We start from the raw sequence: 5,610 nt of genomic DNA on the forward strand, positions 1-5,610 counted from the left end.
TTGAGTGGCCATCTAACGTGCAGCTATTGGTCTCTTCATGTGTGAAAGAAGAGTGATGAAAACTGAGATACTTAAAACCAACTTAGTCCAATGAATCAATGAACCTGGTGAACATTAGTCACCACCATTCTAAGACAGAAGAACTAGATGGTGTCTAGTTTCTACTACTAGCTACTCTGAAAGTGAATGCATTAGAAGGTCCCAGACAAAGAGGGAGAAAATGTAGAACAAAGCTGAAAATTATAAACACAGACCAGACTTCCTCCTCAGGAAGAGACTAGAGGAACCTGAGACTATGGCCCTCAACCACCATTTACATAAAGTCTAGAAGGGAAGGAACTTACTCTCATGGTCCAATTTTCAGCCAAACAGTAGACAGATAGATAGGAGAGACAACAAACAACACTCATAAGGTATGCTGACCATTCATTGGAGATCAAAAGTTCAACATTTACCTAAAGGAAAATTAGAGAAGGGATGGGAAGGAGGGTAGAATGGAAATAGGAACCACAGGAGGAAGTGGGATGATGCTGGAGAGGATAACAATCATTGAGACAAAATATATGATTTGCTGAATGTAAAAGTGATGATCTTGTTTGTAAACCTTTACACAATTCACAATAAATTTTTTTTAAAGAAGTAGCTTAAACTTGCCAGCCTCAAAAGTAAGCATATTTAAGAACTGGATGTGTAATTTACATGTAAAATAAAATTAATACATTTAATGAAAGAGAAGCTGTCATTCTTTGCCCAGGCTCTTCCTCAACCTTTTCTCGCCTTTCTTTCTCCTAACACCTAACAAGAAGAACAGCATGATTCCTTTTTCCTCCTTAAAGGGAACAATGTGTGACATCATACAGATGATGAAGCTGTTGTTGTTTAGTGCTATCAAGTTGGTTCCAACTTACAGTGATCCTGTATAGAGTTTCTGAGGAACAGCTGTTGAGTTTGAACTGTTGACTCAGATTACCAATCCAGTGCTACTTTACCAGGACTCTGATGTTGAAGCTGCAGTTATGGATCCCCCAATTCCTTATACACATTCACAAAGTGAAAGGGGACAGTAGTTATTAAGGCAATAAACGTTTTCTGATTATCCATTTCATAACACTCATTTTATCCAGGCAATGTTCTAGTCCCTGAAAAATGGACATAAGCAAGGTTAATGACTCCCATGGAGTTTATATAGCAAGGGGGAGCAACAGACCATAAAAAGCAAACAAAGATGTATGCAGCTACACACATACAAACTCAGATAGTGATCAACGGTAAAGTCAGAAAGCCAAAGTAGTGTGAGAAAGGCACCCCTGAAGCTGTGACCTTCTGATCCAGGACCCGATGCTTCTGATTCTCTGATCATCAGTTTGCTCATCTATAAAATATCAGCCTCTTTTAGAGTTTTTAATAAGTAAACAAATGACTAGAAATAATAAAGACAGAAATGACTTATCAACACCATTAGAGTAAAAGCACTCGCTCCTGGGAAGCCCTATACAGGGTCACTATGGGCTGGAATCGACTCGACAGCACTTTACAATAACAACATGCATTAAATTCTACATAGGCCATTTAAATGTCCTCAAATTATCTGAGCAAATTGCTGATCACAGAGATCACAGAAACAGCTAGTTCCCTTACGCTGGGCAGCAACATTGAATAATGAATATATTTGGAAATGAACAAGCAGAGCAAACAAATGCAGTCTCTCAAGCCAGTAAATGCGAAGGAAAGCTCTATACCCCTGCTGGAGGTTGGCCTCTTGTGAGCTGAAATGAACTGGTGGACCAAATCTAAGGGAACAATGTTCATTTTCTCTTAAGTAATGTTTCTTTAGACTGGATCTAGAACTTGAGGTCAAGCGAATGCATGTCACATTCCTTAAGAAGTGGTATTATAAAAAACTTTCTTCTCCCAGGCTACAGGTATAACAACTATAATTAACACATCCTCTTTCACAAAACAATCTTTAGTAAGATTGCATCTCAATTCCAAAGCCTGTAAAAAAAAAAAACGCTATTGAAATAGTTTAGGGAAATAATCATGAAATGATGTGTAAAGCTAATCAATTCAGACCAAAGCTCTAAGTATCACAAGCGACAGTTCTAAATAATCTTTCTTGTTCTCTCTCCATTAGACACTCACACAACCTCCATGTTTAAAATACATGAAGAGTTTAATAACAAATTATGTTTAGTAAATGCTGTAAATCAATGAAAAACATTTTAAAACTACCGATACTCATACTTTTAAGTGAATTATACACATTAAAAGAGTTTAAAATACTGTATGTGAAAAAGCGCCATTATGCACTTGCTTCACATTACTTGCCACGTGCACCTAAGAGAACATCTCCTGTGCTCCAAACTCTACAACTCAGCCACACAGCAGAACCTTCTCTATGGAATTCCACCTGAAACCTCATCACTATCTCACTCCTCACCCAAGAAGCCCACCTTTCTCTTTCTAGTTAGTTGCCAATGAGTCCACTCTGCCTCATGGTGACCCTAACTGTGCAGAATAGGCCTCGGGATGAGTTCCAGCTGCCAACCTCCAAAGTAGTCCAACACCACTTTCTCTAACCAAAAGGCCAAACCCACTGCCATCAAGTCAGCCCACTCAGACCCTGAATAGGGTTTCTGAGACCATAAATCTTTACAGGAGCAGAAAGCCTCACCTTTCTCCCATGGAGTGGGTGGTGGGTTTGAACTCCCAACCTGTGGTTAGCAGTCCAATGCTTATCCTACAGCACCACCAGAACTCTCTATTTCTCTCCCTTCATCTTTTATAGTCTCTTTCTCTAACTTGTAATTCCTTATCTGTGTTGTTTTCCAAGACAAAAGAAATAAAACACTTCTCTGCTGAGTCTGGCTTTACAATACTAGGTGAAGTCTAGCATCTGAAGTAGGCAAAGTGCCTCAAAAAGAATTGAGCTGGAGAAGATTTTATTACAGAAGCAACATGACATAAGGTAGACAAAGATTACATTATCTCATTTTCACCTATCCATTAATTGGAAAGATAAGTCAACGGGTGTCACTTCCATTCTCGAGCCCCATCTCCCTCCGCCCTCCTCAGCTAAAACCATTCTCTGCACAGACACCAGTCAAGTGCCTAAGCCAGACAATTTGTCTTGTGCCCTGTCCTGCAGTCTCCTACACTGTCACCATCTCTGGTTTCTGAGCCTCTAGTCTCCACCCACCCCCTTATTGGCCCTGGCATTTGCTCACTCTCAACGTCTTTGATGTAAGTAACAAAGATGACTACAAAAATGAATAGCAGCTGTCTTTTGAATCTTGGTGACCCTATTGTAAAGTACATACTTGAAGGGGAGAGAGAGGAATAGCCAGAAACATCACCAGAAAAAGCTTGTAAGTACGTCTTCAGCCTATAACTGTTTGGAATACCTAAAACGGGGCTAGAATTTGCCCAGTGATGGAGGCTCCATGAAGAGCCTTTGGATTGCACAAGGCCAGAGGTGGAATCCTGATCATCATCCAGAATCTTCTGAGGTGGGCCACTCCCACATGAAAGGACAAGCAGACCAGCCCGGAGCAGCAAGAAGAACAGAAAATAACTTCTTGAAAGAAAGACCAGCAGGAAAAAATCAAAAACAATTACTAGCAGTCCAAATGACTACTACAAGAACTAGCAAGTTGCTCCCCAGGGAGCCATCAAGGCAAGTGGTCAGGTCCCCTCAATGCAAACCCCCTTCCAAGACTGAAACTCAAATGGACTATACTAGCAGGCATATGGTCCTGCTGCTGACCACGTTGGTCACCGATTAGGGCAAGTGAGGAAAAATAGCAATGAAGTTGTGAACTAAGTCCGACCACAGTCAATAGAGCCTATTAACCTGGATTAAGACCTGGTTAACCAGCGGTATGAAGAGACCTGGGGACTCCTGGGCCCAGGGGCAGGGACATGGTCCCAGAGGACTAGAACAGAGTGTGAAGCATTCAGCTGATATAAAGTGAGGGGGGATGCACAAGAACACCCACACTTGCAGATAGTACCCATTTGACCTGGCATCAATGGCTGGATGATCAGAACATTACTAGAGGAAGAAAGAAGAGGGGAGAAAATGGAGCAACCCATATAAGTGGATGGACAAAGGAGTGGACAAATCTCTACAGTGATGATCATTCCCACCCCCTTGGTACACAGGGTCAACAGGGAGGGGGAACTTAGACATTGGCTACCCAAAGTGGGAGCACTAGAAAGACAAGAAGTGACTGGCTTACAAGCTTTCAATAGAGAACCTAGTTCCAGAGGACACATGGAAAGGTAGAACCTCCACTGAATGGTTTCCAACTTGTCTGGATGGGGTTGATAAAAGGTGAGGGGGAAAGGACTCCTGTGATTCAATAAGGAATGATTGCTATCAGGTCTGACAGTGAGTGTTGGAAAGGTAAATGTAAATGTTTGGTAACAAAAGGAATGGCTGATTTTGCAGTCCAGGAGCAGAGATCCCTGGAACCATCAAGGGAGAAAAATGAAGTGTGAGACCCTGTCCGGAAAGGCAGTGACACTAGGGATGGAGGCAGGGGTGATGACATGGACAGAAGGAGTGGCTGGGGACTCTAGACTGTATGCTGGCAGCCGGGGGACAGGCATGTGGGGTGTACCCTTTGGGTGTTTGATGATGCATGCAGGGGACTGTGATCATTGTAATGAAACAAAATATAATAGGATGAATGTAAAGATAATGTTCACCCATGTAAACTAGCACATAATTCACAATAAAAACCTGAATTAAAAAAAAAAAAGAAACTCAAGGTTGCTGAGTTAATGACTAGGAAAGTCAAGGTGAAGGTTCACACCCAAGTTTGTTTAACCCCAACCCTGTTACACTAAACCATAACATCTCTTCAATAATTGCAGTTTGATACTTCATATTGGACTGGGACTGACTCTACTCCAGTATGACATTGTGTCAATGAATTACATCTGAAAAGATATTCCCAAAGAAGGTCACATTCGCAGGTACCAAGACTTAGGACTTGACAGCAAACTAAACATCCTGCACCTCCACCCAACCCAGCTCCATCTCCAGCATTCATGACTTTAGAAAAGTTCCGTCTTCCACTTATTAAGGTTCACACCCCTTCAAGTAATCTTTGATTCTCTTGCCTCTTTACCCTGCTGATTAGTTTCACATCGCTTGCAAGAACAAAATCAGAATATAAAATAGAGTGTGCAGTATGTTCCCACACAAACAGAGGGGAAAAGTTTAAGACTACATAGTTTATCTCTGGATCACAGAATTATGAACAATGCATGATTTGATTTCTTGGGTACAATTTTTTATATAGTATGATTTTATGGTGATGGTAGTGTGTGTGTGCCATAGAGTCAGCTCAGAACCATAGCTAATAATTTCCAAAGCTATAAATCTTTACTGGATCAGAAACCCTTATCCTTCTCCAACACAGTGGCTGATAAATTCTAACTGCTAATCTTTTGGCTAGCAGCCCAACTTGTAACCCACAAACATGCACTCTTTTCACAATCAGAAATCTAATGAAAGCTTCTTCAGAGTTCTATTTTTATGTTCTGTCCCTTGACTATGCCCATTCCTATTACAACTAAGCTAGTCCAGAACCAACTTAT

The sequence above is a fragment of the Chrysochloris asiatica genome, unplaced genomic scaffold (assembly GCF_000296735.1).
Source record: "Chrysochloris asiatica unplaced genomic scaffold, ChrAsi1.0 scaffold00039, whole genome shotgun sequence".
NCBI classification, from domain to species: domain Eukaryota; kingdom Metazoa; phylum Chordata; class Mammalia; order Afrosoricida; family Chrysochloridae; genus Chrysochloris; species Chrysochloris asiatica.